Below are 15,168 nucleotides of genomic sequence, written 5' to 3' on the forward strand. Positions count from 1 at the left end.
TTTTCTGGACTGGGATGTCAGAACAATTTGCATATCAACTTCAGTTCAGCTTAGTTTTTTTGAGTCATTAGGACCTTTCCTTACTGTGCTCAAGGTCTTGGTACTCATTACAGCTGGCTCTGCCTTAAAGAGGAATAAAAGAAAAAAAACAGATGCACATTACAGCTATAGCCTCTATAAATGGGAAGCAGATTCCTTGTTGGTGATAGAGGGTTACCATAGACCTGGTACTACACAACCATTTGGTCCACTCCAAACCACCAAGACCCAATATGCTCTGTAGCAGTTCAAAGTACCAGCCACTGGTGATCTCCATCATTTACAGCAGCCAAAGAGCATCCTGATCAATACAGTTGAAATACAGGATCTACTGAGGGACAGAGGGGAAAAATAATTTGTAACTAAGCAGTTGACAGTGTTCAAGAGATTTCACCTGATCCCTAAAAGCACAACTTTAAATGACAAAAGCTACATATGCAGCAATTATGCAAAAAATGCACCAGTAGTGTGTGGCAGGTCACTAACCAAGAGTGGATTGCAGTGAACCAGGTAGAGAAGGGAAAGACAGATTACAAAATATCAATAAAACTAACGACTGTCATTATTGATGGGATTAACCCCCTCAGCTCAACAGCAGCAGCAAAAGGGGAAGCTGTTATTGTATTTACTGTCAACTTCCCATCTGTACTTGTCATATGAAATGGTCATTTTGCCAATCTTTTTGCTGCTGGAAAAACTATTTTGAAGAAGTAAGAAGCAATACTTCAAAGGGAAAGAATCAATTCTGACAGTGGGGAGGGCAGGCCTCTCACAGGTGTTAAGAAATAGAATATTAAAAAAAAATCTAGATATTTATATCACACCACACAAAGCACTTTTATACAGACATGATCAATTTGAATTATTTTATTGCACAGTTGATGGCATATGTTATCATTTTTCCTAGAGAAGAGAAAAGATTCTTACATTTCACCTGTGAAATATACTATCACTGAGTGGGCTGGAAGGATCTATATTCAGTTTCTATGACCATGTTTTCATGAGTTTGCATTTCATGCACCCTAAGCAAAGGGAAAGCACATTGTATTTGAAGGATTTCACTCCTCTCATTACAGGTTTTCAAGTTCTTTGAAACTGCTAACTTTTGGTCAAGGCAGAGCACCGAATGAATGAAAATTCCTTTTTGAAATAAACAACTTTAAAACCTACTGTCATGTTTGTATCTAAGAATCCTGGAATGTGGAGAATATACTCTGTAAATCTATTTCTAAATGCAGAACATGGAGAGGTAAAGGAGGAAACCCTTTAATTAGCTCTTAACTTGTTTTTTGAGTAACACATATACAGGGGTTTAAATTGTATTTTCTTTTACTGTTAGTACTTGTGAACACTTGTGGTTCCTAGACAGAGCCTCATTACCCCTGGAGACTGTTGTTCATCTGTTTGTCAGAATTTAATTACTGGAGCACAACCATTGATATAAGGACGTTCACGCAAGAGCCTAATATTTTTCTCTTCTCCATCTACTGTAGGTAGCTTTATTTCCTCTGTAGAAAATTGATTTAATCAGCTTGTTACTGTGCAGAACAATCCATTTCCTAAGCAAAGGAGGGGTCTATCAAAGGCACGAGTACTGTTCTGCAGCAATCTCTGAAAATCTACTCCCTCACCCAAATGGACGAAAAACTGAGCCACTCCTGACCTTCTTATTCAGAAGCAGAAAAGCAACAGTTCTGTCACACTCACTGATTACAAACTGTTTTCCAGCTGCATCACTGAAGCAGTGAAAACCCCTGAAAAATGCAAAGTAACACTTGGGGTGTCAGAAAGGAGTCACAAACCAATTTATTGGAGACAGAAGCAGTGTGGCAGATTGGTCACCTGCTCTTGGGAATGCCACGGTCCCTGGAAGTGTTCAAGGTCAGGCTGCATAGGACTTTGAGAATCCAGGTCTAGTGGGAGGTGTCCCTGCCCATGGCAGGGGGCTTGAAACTAGATGAGCTTTAAGGACTCTTCCAACCCAAACCAGTCTGTAATTCTATGACTGTTTACCAGTAACTTCTGCCTCAGTTGCCAAAGAAGACTCCTTACAAATTTAGGCCACAGGACACTTCCTGTGCAATTTTTGCATATCTCACAACCACAAGATCACTCCTGACTATACCTCTGAATGATGCACGTGTATCAGCATATTCAAAAAGTCAAGAAATCAAAGGCTCACAGCTTCACTTGTTTTCATCTGGGGAGAAAACAACAGGCTCACATTTCACACAGCTTGAGTTATACCTATAATTCTATACCACCAAAATGAGAACTAAATATGTTAGAACTTGCCTAAGATGTTTCAATTAATGGAATGTGCTTAAGGCCTGAATTTCCACATGCTAGACATAGTGTAAATTTTTATCAATTACCTGAATAAGCTCTTTTCAAATAAGTATTCCTTTGTAAACATGCAATAAAATGTATTTCATTGTATCCACTTTTTCCTTCTAAATATCTTCAACTAACAAAACTCGCTCATCTTGAAACCCACTTTACTGAAACCAACCTATAGAAAATTAATGATATTTCACTAAGACAAAACCATTCTTTAGCCAGAACAATTTATTTCTACCATTTTCTAACACCCCTTCAAACTTAACACAGGAAAGCCAACAACAGTATTCACACATGTCAACAGGGCAAAGTGAACCCTTGGTATCCAGAGACATAGTTTATTCTATATTTTCTTCAGCATTTATTGTGAAAACATATCTCATTTAAATTGAATGCAAACCAGTGTCTTGTCCCATTTTACAATCTCCATAAATGAGAATGGTCTCCTAGTATTGTTGTTTTAATGACACTACTTAGCAGCATTCAAGGGTATAGAGTAGGACTCTAGAGGCTGAGAATCCTATTTGAATGCATAATAAAGAAGCATCTGAAGTTTTACTAGGTTTATTAAATTGTTTATGGCTATTTCAATAGTAGCTGTTAAATTAACCTTCCTTAAAAAAACCAAAAAAGAATAGGGAACACTGGCTATTATCACAGTTTTAATATAAGTCTAGCAATAATGCTATGCTTTATTTTAAAAGCTCTGATTCTTGAAGTCCTATTTATATGGGCATCCTGGCTTTCATTTTCATAAAAAAATGTCACCGAATACAGCTTGGAGTGACATGAATTGTTAATGTTCAGATATCAATAGGTAACTTCTCACTTTTTAAGTCTCTGTAAATCTTGTGATGGCTGATTCATGAATTTCAGAGAGGCGACACTGACATCACCAGTTCAAAGCTTTCTTTTTTTGCCATATATCTAGACTACAAAAATTAATTTCTTGTATCTGCCAAGTAATTTCATTTAACAGTTTAAGAAGACAAACAACGCAGAGAGCTCTTCCACTGCCCACTGCAGTGAGCAAAATTGTGCAGATAAACAAAACAATTATCAGGGCATGCAGGAGGGACAAATTCCAATAGCTGCCTTTACTACTTTGTTAAAAACACAACCCAATTAATGACCGAGCAGCTTTCTGCACTACCCAGTCTCACTGGCCATTTTAAAAACACAAGGATGTAAAATTATCTTCTGCAACTGGCTGGGCTGATTGATCCCCTCTTCTCCCAGTGCAGAGCAAAGGACACGGAGCACACACCCTGCGTGGGCACCAGGGAGAGTAAGTGGGAAGGGGATGTCTCAGGGTGATCCTGGGTTTATCATCCATCACAGAGTCAGTACAGACATGAACCCTCAAAGGCCCATTGCAACAGCACAAATATGTCTGTCCACTCCTTAAGAGTTTGTTGGGCTTTTTCAGGGCTCATTTGTTTTCTTAATAATTCTACGCACATATTTCTGTTACTTCCAAAACAAAATGATACAAACTGGAAACATTTTAAAAAATTCTCATCCACAGCTAATTACTGATGCTGAGGATTAACATTCTGTGGCACTTCAGCTTTACTTACTTTCCTTAATTAATGTCATATTTGCAAAGATCTATAAAAACACTGTTTAGGCAAATCATGAGCATTCATTAACTATTTAAATTCCAGGTCTATTTTTTTCAAGTATTCAGAATATGTTTTGCAATTCCTACAAATCACCTTTCAAGCCTCAAGGGATCTACAGGTGCTGAACAAAAAGGCCAAAATTTCATTAACTATTAGGACAAAAGGTGCTTGTGTCAAGCGTGTTAAGAGCCCTGAAAATGCATACACACATGTGTTTCTAAGTATTTATATGTATGCACAAGGTTCAATTTTTTTTTGAAGACATAATGACTCTTGCTCTACACAGTCACAACATCTAACCTGTTATTAATAAGACTATGTGTTTAAGGATGGTTTCTGTGCTCTGGGTAGGCAGACAAACCATCTCTGATACTCTTTTCCTGTACCACACAGCACAGTCTATAAACTGAAGACATGTTTTCCAGGCATCTTTTTGTAAACCATGCAAGAGAGCAGCATATTTAGTGACAAAGGCTTTTCCAGAAGCTCAGGCAAAAAGACACTGCTATTGCAATGGAATAAGATATATTTTTGAAGACTATCTACTTATTTAGAGTCCTAGGATGGGCTTGGCTAATACAGTTCTAAAGCATGTCAGTAAGCCAGACAAACCACAGGAAACTCTCAGTATTTGTCCTGGTCTTCAACTTCAAATAAATGTCAAGATTTTGATAAATGTTTTACTTGAGAAGGTTAACAACTGCTATTACTATGGTCCCATCAAGGCTAAGACATCATTATGTCTCTACTTGGGATTTTTAGAGCAAACTTTATTTATTTTTTGGTCCCTGTTCTAGAAGCGCAATTTTGTCACTGCCATAGCAGACAATACTTGGGAACATGCAATGGGAGAGGCTGTGCTGGGCATGAGGGAGGAGAAGGAGACAAACCCCAGCCAGGAAGCACACTGTCAAGCATGCTGGATTTGAAGGCTGTGATGGTATCAGCTGCATTTGGGTCATGGAGTTGTGGAGTGACCATGGGGCTGTGGTGCACACGTGTGCACTGTAAACCTCAGTGAGGGGATGCATGGGGTGTGCACCCAACTGTGTACACCCTGTGTGCCAAACTGTCCTGCTGCTTTTCTTTTTGAGGTTTTCAGGAGGAAAAGCTGTGTGCCCTCTTCACCTCTGCCTGGGATAGAGAACAATCCTGGACAGAGAAAGGAAGTCACACTACACAAGTTCTCAAATTTCTGCCTCATTGCAATGGCAAACAAAAGTCTGTCACTCCTTGACTAAGAAGCAGCTATTTTAAAGACATAATGTTAAGGCCAAATACTCAGTCTACACAGACTAACTTGAAGAGTAAACTGACTTAAACTCCTAGGCTACCACTAAAGACAATGAGACCATCATGTGATTTAAAGAACACCACAGACCATCTTCTATAGATTAGAAATGCTTTATTGTGATAGCTTGTAAAATCAGCATGGCAACAGGACAGCTTGGGAAGCAGGACTCATGTGCCCATTGTCTTCCCCTCTGACTCACTGAAACTCACTTTGTTCATCTGAAGCTTTATGGCAATGGCATCTGGTTTCCCCTGGACAGCTCCAGTGTCTCTGGTTAGCACAGAGTTGTGGTACCAGCGTGGTTGTGTTAACTCATAAGCTCAGCAGCTACCCACAGATCAGGGAAGAAGCAACTCAGCTTCCCGGAGAGATCTTTGCCGCTTGTGCTGGCCCTTGTGTCACTAAGTATCTATTTGCTCCTCCCAGCTGGCCAGTTAGAAACCAACTGCAAACCAGTCAATGTCAAGGGGCTGCAGGCAGTTTCCCCTTCCATGCCCTAACAATCTAATTCTGGCTTCACACAAACTTCAACCCACAACAAGTGCATGTTGTTGAATGTAATATGTACTGCAAAGCAGGTCCTATGGAGATTGCAAAAGGCAACAGCAAGAAAACCAATTCTGGTGAGAAAAATTAATCACATGCATATTTGTAGGACTAGGTCCACATGGTATAAGCTGTAGCTAAAAATTAAAGAAAATCAGTGAAAATACGAATTAATATAAGCATGCATAATTAAGAACAAGCTCACTGCCATCATTTTCAACCTTTGGAATATGTGGAAAATATTCTGTAGAGAATGGGACAATTTAGCACATCATTTGCAATCTTAAATGCTTTCCTAAATAGAAACAAAGGAACAGTGATCACAATGGAAGCTATTTTAAAAGAAAGCAGAGCTTGTGCCTGACCCAAGAAAGCAGGTAGACTTCCACTGCCTTTTCATCAGAGAAATGAATGAGGGAAAAGATAACTACAGGAATAAGGGATAGATACAATGAATAGCTTGAAAGATTAAAAGCAGATCGAGTTCACTTATTACTTTTGCAGAAATATCAAAGCATAATCATGCCATTTTCACATATCGTTATTTGAATTTCTATGGAATTAAAATGAGCACAATTAATAAACAGAAAGTACCTAGTTAAAATAGAAGCATTGGGAATCTTCCTACAAGTTGTGGCAGTGCTTTCTATGTCCTTATATATCATTTATATCTTAAAGATATTAACTTTGAGTTAGGCATAAAGAATTGCATTATTATCAGTCACATTATAAAAGCAGATTCTATATAAACATATTGGATCACTCTGGCAGATATCCATAAGACAGGCTGCAAGAATTCAAGTGCAGGATACAGAATAGCACAAAGTGCTCTCCAGGAAACATTCTCCTCTTGAATGCCATTTAATTATAGTGTCTACTTGGTTTCCTTTTCAATTTCTTTCCTTCTTACATCTCCTACTAAAATCCTCAGTGCAAGGCACAGGTGTAATGATTTTAGCGGTACATTAATTGGCTTGGGCCCATTTCTAATGCAAATATTCAGCACGCCCAGGGACAGACTTGTCACAGGTGGGAGGCAACACTCACCTGCTTCAGCAAACTGACACCACCAGCACAGCATTAAAACTACTGAATGATCACTCTGATCTCTCCTGCCGCCCCCTCCTTCCATGGTAAAAAACAAACAACACATCCAACTGCTAAGCAAGACATTTGCAAATAATAAATAAATAAATTTAAAAATTAAAATTGACTACAGCCACCTGAAACATATGTGGACCAAATGCACTCTTCCAGTATTGCAATTGCTGCTCTCTTCAAAATAATTGGGAAGTCAGGCTGACAACTGCAAATATACTTTTGTTTTTTAAAATTACTCAGGGGGAGGGGGGGGAGAGGATGGAAAGAAAAAAAGTTAAACCAACTCTATCTAAACTCCTTGCAAATCTCTAAACATATTTTTCTTCTGCTTATTAGTTCTACTTTCAAAAATTCTATTCTACTTTCTACATTACAATAATATTCTCTTCTTGCCATTAATATTGTGTTCAGTGAAATGCTAATATTTTTCAGTTCACTGTCAGAGAGAACTAAATCTACAGCAAGCTAATCTGCCATAAAGTCATGTTTTATACACATGACTACAAATTGAGTTTTACACTCCATGGAAAGCAATCTTCCATCTTTAAGGGTATCATGAGACACAGAATTAGATCTATTCTTCTGGCATTACTAAATCATAAGATGAAATATAATTTGACGTGCAAATGATATTGTAAACCCAAGGCAATGAAGCACTGAAAATGTTTTTAGTACTAAACTTACTTGTTTGCTTAGTATTAAGAGTCTTTTCGAGAAAATTAGTCTCTATTTATAATGGAAACAGCATTACATAAACTTTTTTCCATAACACAGGTTCTAGTCTAGAGACTGGGAGCCTGTATGAATTTATTTCTAAATGGGGCATCTAAGCTTAAACACGTGTTTCTCATATTTTAAGCTCTGGAGATGTGAGCACTGCCAGTCTCTCACAACTAGAACTTCTATTTCAGATACTTAAGTGTAACATTTTTTGAATCTGGATGCCATTTAGAGCTGCTTTCACTTGTTAAGTTTTCAAACAACTTAAAAATAAACCAGCTAATTTATTTTTCTGTTTAGGCTGGGAGCAGGTTTTTTGTCACTTGATCTCACCAAAGCAATTGGAAATATTGGCAAAGTGCTTACGGAGATGTTTTCTCAGGTAAAAGGAGATACCACTGGAAGGGCTGTTAAGTGCTGCCTCCTCAAAATACTAGATGTTATCTTGGAAAATGGAAATGATCCCTCCAGCAAGCTCTGGCCACTTATTTACTTGTATTTATAGTCCCTTATCAGCAAGGCCTGGAGAGGGATCCGTTTTCCCTTGTAACTCTTCATGTACTTGAGCTCAAAATGTCTTAAGACAGTGCTGTCTTCTATCTTTTCATCATCAGCTAAAGAGATACAAAATTTCATATTCTGGCCTTGCTTAACTCTTATTTGCCAGGTTAAGCCAGAAGGGTCAGTGTACCCTTTTGTATCACTATGTCAGCTTAACAAAAAACAAACAAACAAACATAAAAAAGGCTAATGCTTTTTCAAGACACAAAGACAAGAGTATTAGAGTCAGATACATTGCTGTTCAAGTAAAAAAACTGTCGTCCTTCAGGGACTTATGCTGTCCAGGGTTACTATGAACCCTCTTGCTGTTTATTCCTTTTCAACTCAAATGAGGGGCAAGTTACAGCAAGGCCAAACTCTACTCTGCTGTTGCCACAGTTTTAGCTAATAAGCAGGTGACAGATTCTCCCCATTATTCCCCCACTACCCTCTCAGATAAAAAGGGGAATAAGGGAGAGAGACCATCAGGTTGGAAAAATAACTAGAGTCAATTTAATGAAGTAGTAATAATAATGAGGTGTGGTGAATTACAATATAGACAAATATAGAACCCGCACTCCTCAGTTGGTGATCACTTCCTGATCAGAAAAGTCCCCCCCTGAACTCAGCAGCAGATGGGGGTGTCTGAGTCCAGGGTCCCAGGACAGTCCACAAAAGCTTTGGAGCAGCCAAGCCAGGCCTAATTGAGGAGGCAGGAGAAGACAACTTGTCTCCATGAACAGTGTTCTTCTCTGGAGAGAAAACAGGGTGCAGGAGGAGCAGCAGAGGGAGAGATAAGAAAACAAACAGACCCCAAACCAGGCCCAGCAGTCAGAGCAGGACTCTCTGAGGAGCCATTTTCTACTGAGCCCCACAGGCAGGAGCGCTGTGATTGGTCCATCAGAGATTTATCCTGGTTCACTCAAACCAGGACAACTATTTTGGCTATCATGCATGTTGCTGCTCTCTTCCCTAATTCCAGAAGAAGCATTCACACTTGGAGCCTGTCTACAGGGGAATGGGCACAGTCCCCTTTCACAGCAGAGCAGACTCTTCACCCAGAGGCACTCATGGCACCCTGGGGATGTCTACAGGTAAAGAGAGTGGCTGCTGCTGGTGCCTTGCAAGCTCAACTACATTAACTGCACATTAACTTTCCAATGAGAGAAGCTCTTAGTTACCCGTCTTCCTCCTCTTCCAACTGCCTCCTGAAAAAGCACTTCTTCAAGAAGAGGCATTAACCCATAACTTGCTGTACCACGTACAGGCAGAAAGTGGACATTCTGTTGCTGCTCTGCAGTTTCTCCAAGAGAGAAGAGCCAGAGAAGTAAAACAGTTCATGTGGCTGAGCTAAGACTAGCTAGAGGTAGAAAATCTCACTGAACAGGAAAATTAAGAACATATCACATGTTCCACTTGCTCAACAATTTTTTGTTGGTGGTTAATTAGTGTCAATCATTACCGCAATAGGCAGCTTTCTGCATTAACTTCTAAAGAAACAATCCCTACATTTTTATAAACTTCCCTAGCGAAAGATCAGGATACTCCCATTTTTGGTTGCAAGTGGCCAGTATCTAAAGATGGGTCCAAGCACAAAAACCAGCCAGTGTCGGATCACAACCTGAACAGGAAAATTCAAGCTGCTCTCCACCACTGACTCCAGGCTCTTTGGAGGAATCAGCCAGGCAGGGCAGCAGCAGCAGAATGATTGCAAGTGACTGCGCATCACTTTGCATCCATTGACATGCTAATTTTTGGACAGAAGAGGAAATTACGGACAATGCCAATCACTGCACGTAGTTGTCCTACACATTTACATTGATTGAATTGTATCTCATGGCATCCAGATCACCAAACACATTCCTTTCCATAGAGAAGTGAACAGAAAAATACTCCTAATTGAGACACAGGAGCACGTTATGGCAGTCTAACACTTGGTACAAACAGCTCTTTGATGTTTATAGAACATATTTCTTCAAGAATAAGCAAGCTTGTTCTTTCATTAAGAATAACACTTTGAACTTAAAATAATTCCTTTCATCAGAAGACTGTGAAACATTTTACAAAGATGGTGAAGTATTATCAGTTTAGTTCTACACAGGGAGAAACAGACCAAGAGATATTAAGGGAGTTACCTGCAATTTTCTCAGGCAGACAGGAATACAACTGATTTATCCTGATTCCGAAACTGTGCTTCAAACTACCAGATTGTGCTGAAATCAAAGAAAAAAATCAAGCCAAAATGCACTATGGTTTGACACTACCTTAGAAAGTTCTTTGCAGAGTTCTGGAGAAAAATGGGTCTAAACACAAAAGCCAAATCCTGAACACACCTAATCAAACTTATAAGACTGTGAACATCTACAATTTTTTCTCCCCCTTTTAAAACTTCTTAGAGGTAAGACTCATTCTTCACCTCTGTGCCAGAAGGTATTTTGCTTTTGGATATGATTAACACGTACGTATTTAGGAACAGAGACAGAAAGTGCAACTCAGGTTTATAGGTATGTATTGCACTGATATGCAAAAGAATTAAAGAAGCGGAATTGCTCAAGTGATGTGCACAGCAGATCTTGGATCCAAATCTCAGGTTGTTCTTGTTTCAGCTCTGAAAGGTGATCCACGTGTTGTTCTCTTTTCTAATAAATTTCAAGGAAAATGAATCCTGAGGACTTGTTACAAAGGGTGGAGGAGGGACAGTGAACAAGAAGAGGAAACCCTCTATAAAGCAGTTCAGTTGTTCTAAATCCTTTTCACTCCTACAAAACTGCTATTTTGGTGGCCCAGGTCACAGAACAAAATCCTGGGGTTTTGAGAGCATTTGGACACATGGAGGGAGAAGAAAGGTGGCAAAATGGGGATGTGAACAAAGATGAGGGCAATCAAATCTCATGCTTTATACTGCATAAGAGGAAGGATCAGCTGTGAATACAGCTTTACACTTCAGAAACTTCAATCAGCAGAACTTACTCTTAAGCATAAGGTAAAGGTCACTACAATTGCAAAGATACAAAAACGGACTGGTCCACTTCTATGGAAAATAAGTTCTACTTTCCTCCTGACTCCACTTGCCTACCCTTTTTTTAACACCAATTGCATTAAACCCAGAATATTTTCTGTAGTTTAATTTATTTTGTCCCCTATATTTTCTTTTCTTTGCACCATTAGTTTCAAGATAACCATGGTATTTCTGAACTGGAGCACAGCTACAGCCCAGTGTTTACTATGGGTATTAGAGCACTCCTGTTATTCTTACTGAAAGGATCACAGCCTTACTCTACATAGGATGTCTTTCACAGATCTTTTATGCTGCACTGACATTTTTTAAGTTGCAGTTGAGAAAACCTGATAAACCGGTAAAGACCACATCAGATCAGAGTAGTGGTTTCCTTTGATAGCCAGCACTTTTCAAAGGAAGGCCTTGGGAAGACTACAAGAAAAAGAAGGACTCGGCAGTACAAATTATAAATACTAAATTGTTTGGAATTCAGGATATTTCTGAGCAGTTCCTATTTTTCCATCTACGTTCCTTACAGAGCATGCATGAAAGCTGCAGCTGCAGACTCCTTTAGTTCCCTGGCCAAAACTCTGAGGAAGAAAATCCCATCTACTTCAGGCTATAAATAAATTAATTCCTTGATTCAAATAGAGACATCATAAATTGGAGGCTGGGGGAATGACACATGACAACAAACCCCAGAAGCAGAAGTCACCTTCTTTTTTACAACACTCTCTGCCCCACTTCTTTCAGTCCAGTTCATTGTTATTCATACCCATCCCTTTTCTATAAATATTTGTCTTGCATTTTTCAAGACTTATATTTTTAAAATGAAATGCTATTTGGGGTTTTACAGTATGGGAGGCTATTATATATACATTATCCTTATGTGCATGATTGGGGAGAATAGATGATTTGTGAAGTTAGCTATTATGGGGAATAATCAAGATTAATGAGCCCTATGGCACTTGCTGAATGCCTCCAGAGATTTATTACTCAGGTTGTTCGTTTTTCTTGTTATGTTGGTGCTGTCAAGAGTCCTATAACAAATGCAAACAGAGACGTGTATTAATTGCAAATGTGGAACAAGGCTACTGTGATGTTGCTAAATATTTACAACTGCTGTTTGTACAGCATCTTCACTGGCTGTAAGATTTCTTGTCTGCCAGGTTTCTGATAAAGTTTCTATTTTGGTATACAATTTTTTAAAATGCCCAAAAAATAAAGGGTGTGAGGGGATTACAGAGGAGAGGGAATTTTGTGTCCATCTTACTCTTAAAAATGCAAGCTCCGGGCAGAATGGAGTGACAGAGACAAGGGCTTTTCCTGAAAGGCTGTGCAGCCAGCTCTGGAAGACCTGATTTTATCATAGGTACCTTTCAAAACAAGAGTTTTAGAAACTCCAGCAATTGTGGCATAAGTTCCTTAACAAACACATGAGCTTTGTTGTACTTCCCAATCTGTCTAAAATGCCATTATAACATACGTCTGTCAAGATGCTCATGCTGCTTTCATCAGCTGACATTCCTGGTTTTCTATGGAGGTGTCAGCTGCCAGCAAACTCCGTAGTACCAACAGGAGGATCCCTGTGACCCCTGGGCCTATTAAGTTATTTACTAAAAGCTCAATGTTCTCTGGGAAGTTCAGGCAGCTGTACTTCTCTGAATGTAAAAATGTTGAAGAGCTCCTCATTTACTTCAGGCAATCTTTTTCCTGTATCGTATCTCTTCATCAGTGCTTTCCAGCTGAACACTGATCAGGAGTCACCATGCTTACTGTACACCATTCATCCTTAATGGACAAAATTAAAATATTTCAAAAATTTAAAAGAAGGCCATTAAAAAAAAAAATATTAAAAATCGATGTCACCTGAAATACTCCCTATGCTGAATCTTACATTGAAGCAATGCAACCCTGACCTCAATTAATGACAAAAGTAGTTCATGATGCTAATGAAATACACAGCATGTCTATCTCAGTGTCACAATGTCTGTGGCTTCACTCTTGGAAGCAAGCAGTCTTTCTGCCAGTTTTCTTCTTCATTAACACTGATGTGGACAGACACTTTATCCCCTCTAGCCTTTTCACACAGGATTTGCACAAGGGTCAGTTCCCTACCACAGACATTCACAAGTCTCTCCTGTGCTCTCTGGTGTGAGTTCAAATCAGAAGGTGCAGAGTTTTCATGTTTATGCATTCATACATAAAAAACATATTTCTACCTCCCAGGCAGAGGTTTTTCTGATTCACCATGCTGGCACAAACAGAGAATGTGTGGGATGATGCTAATAGCTCAGCACTATTAATGTACAGGAGGGTATAATATTGTAGCAGGAAACAGTGACACAATGAAAATACATCTATCTCTTTGCCCTTAAAATAGCACAGTATATGAGGAGTTGGAAGGATCCACTGAATTCTTCCCTTTTGTGCAAAAGAAATGAAAAAAAAAACAACCATCAACAACAAAAAACCGAAACAAAAGCTATTTTAGACAAACATGCGAGTGCAACTTCAGGTTTGGAACTCACCATGCTACAGTTTGATAACATCTGGGAGAGCCTAGAGGGAAAAAAATAATCCTGGAGCACTTTGACCATTATTTTACTTTTATTTATTCATTTTCTATGGGCTTCTGTGGAAGACAGGCTACTAGGCTAGGTGGACATTTAGCTGGGTCCTTTGAAGTCGCACATATACTTTTAAATAGCTAATGCTGAAGTTTAAATACATTAAAAAATACTGAGTCCTGTTAATTTTAGTCATGTCCTAATTTTAAAAGGATCACAGTCTAGCTACTAAGCATTGCTCCAGGAACAGAAGTCCCCTCTCTCTCACCTGGAAAATAATCTCCTGTAAAACCTCAAATCCTCCCTTTTCTCTACTCCCCACTCCTTCCTTTCATAACTCTTCAGATTCAGAAGATAAGCCTTTTTTTTTTTTTTTTGACGAAGAGTTGTTCTGCTTTTGTGAAATCCACAGGTGTGCTTTGGAGGCACTGCAAGTAGTATTAGCCTCAGTAACAAACACTGAAAGATCAAAAATGTAGCAAGTCCTTTGAAAGGACTGGAAAATATATTCTTTCCATTAAATAACTACATGTACTCATTTTTCTTCGGATCAAAAATAAAATACAGCAGAAGTTTGTTTCATTTAGATCTGCAGTTAGTACCCAAGTAATTTGCCATTCTGGGGGAACATGGTCATGTAAGATTTAGAAATACAAATTGAGAGTCATCCCTGACTAGCTTTTATTTCTTCCTGAACATTATGGAAAAAATGCAAAAAACACAGAGACATACAACAAGGAAATAATAGCATAGTCTCAAATGTTTTTTTAAAAAAATCAGCTCAATTAGATGTGTATTTATTGGCAGACTCAAAAAACCCAAACCAAAATGTGTTGTTAGATTGCTAGAAAACACCAAAGCAATTCTTTGCCTTTGGCTGCTACTCTGCCTTACAATGAAACAACTTATTGTATACTTGCTACCCAGACTGATAGGTATGGTCTGAACAACAAACAATTTCCCCATTTGCTCTAAGTATTCACCATTTGTAGCAGTAATTTGTATAACTTGAGGCGGTAAGTTAACACGAGACAGCTACTGAAGAGGAAATTGAGACATATGCAAAAACAGAGACAACCATGCTTATTTTTGCATATGTAAGTGTTAGCAATCGAGGGGGAAAACCTGTTATATCTGTTTAGAAAACCTGGAGCAGAACAAGTCTCACTGCATCAATAAGCAGCCTACCAGTGGATTATGGATTCTCAAAAGACTAAGGCAATGGCTGTCATGAGACAGGCAAGATGTCACGACATGCAGAATAGATTCCCCAAGTCAAAGATGAGAAGGAGGGTCAGAATCCCATAAAATCACACACATGGCCAATCAGCAGAACCTCTATCACTTTTCTTTAAAACATCTTCTTTCAAAGACTTTTCAAAGAGTGAACAGCTC

The 15,168-nt window shown here is 38.9% G+C and overlaps 1 protein-coding gene across 7 annotated transcripts in view; it reads right to left on the minus strand.

The window, feature by feature from the left end:
• The window catches only part of CELF2 (CUGBP Elav-like family member 2), a 377,540-nt gene that overhangs the window by 175,108 nt on the left and 187,264 nt on the right, over positions 1 to 15,168 (minus strand). Inside the window, exon 1 of one of the 7 annotated variants that reach the window (XM_051635672.1) lies at positions 10,341 to 10,361. The exons of the other annotated variants lie outside the window; for them this stretch is intronic. The gene's annotated coding sequence lies outside the window, so the exon portion shown is untranslated. Of the gene's footprint in view, positions 1 to 10,340; positions 10,362 to 15,168 lie in introns of those variants that run through there. 7 annotated transcript variants of the gene reach the window in all.

Source organism: Apus apus, chromosome 1 (genome assembly GCF_020740795.1).
Source record: "Apus apus isolate bApuApu2 chromosome 1, bApuApu2.pri.cur, whole genome shotgun sequence".
Lineage (NCBI taxonomy): Eukaryota > Metazoa > Chordata > Aves > Apodiformes > Apodidae > Apus > Apus apus.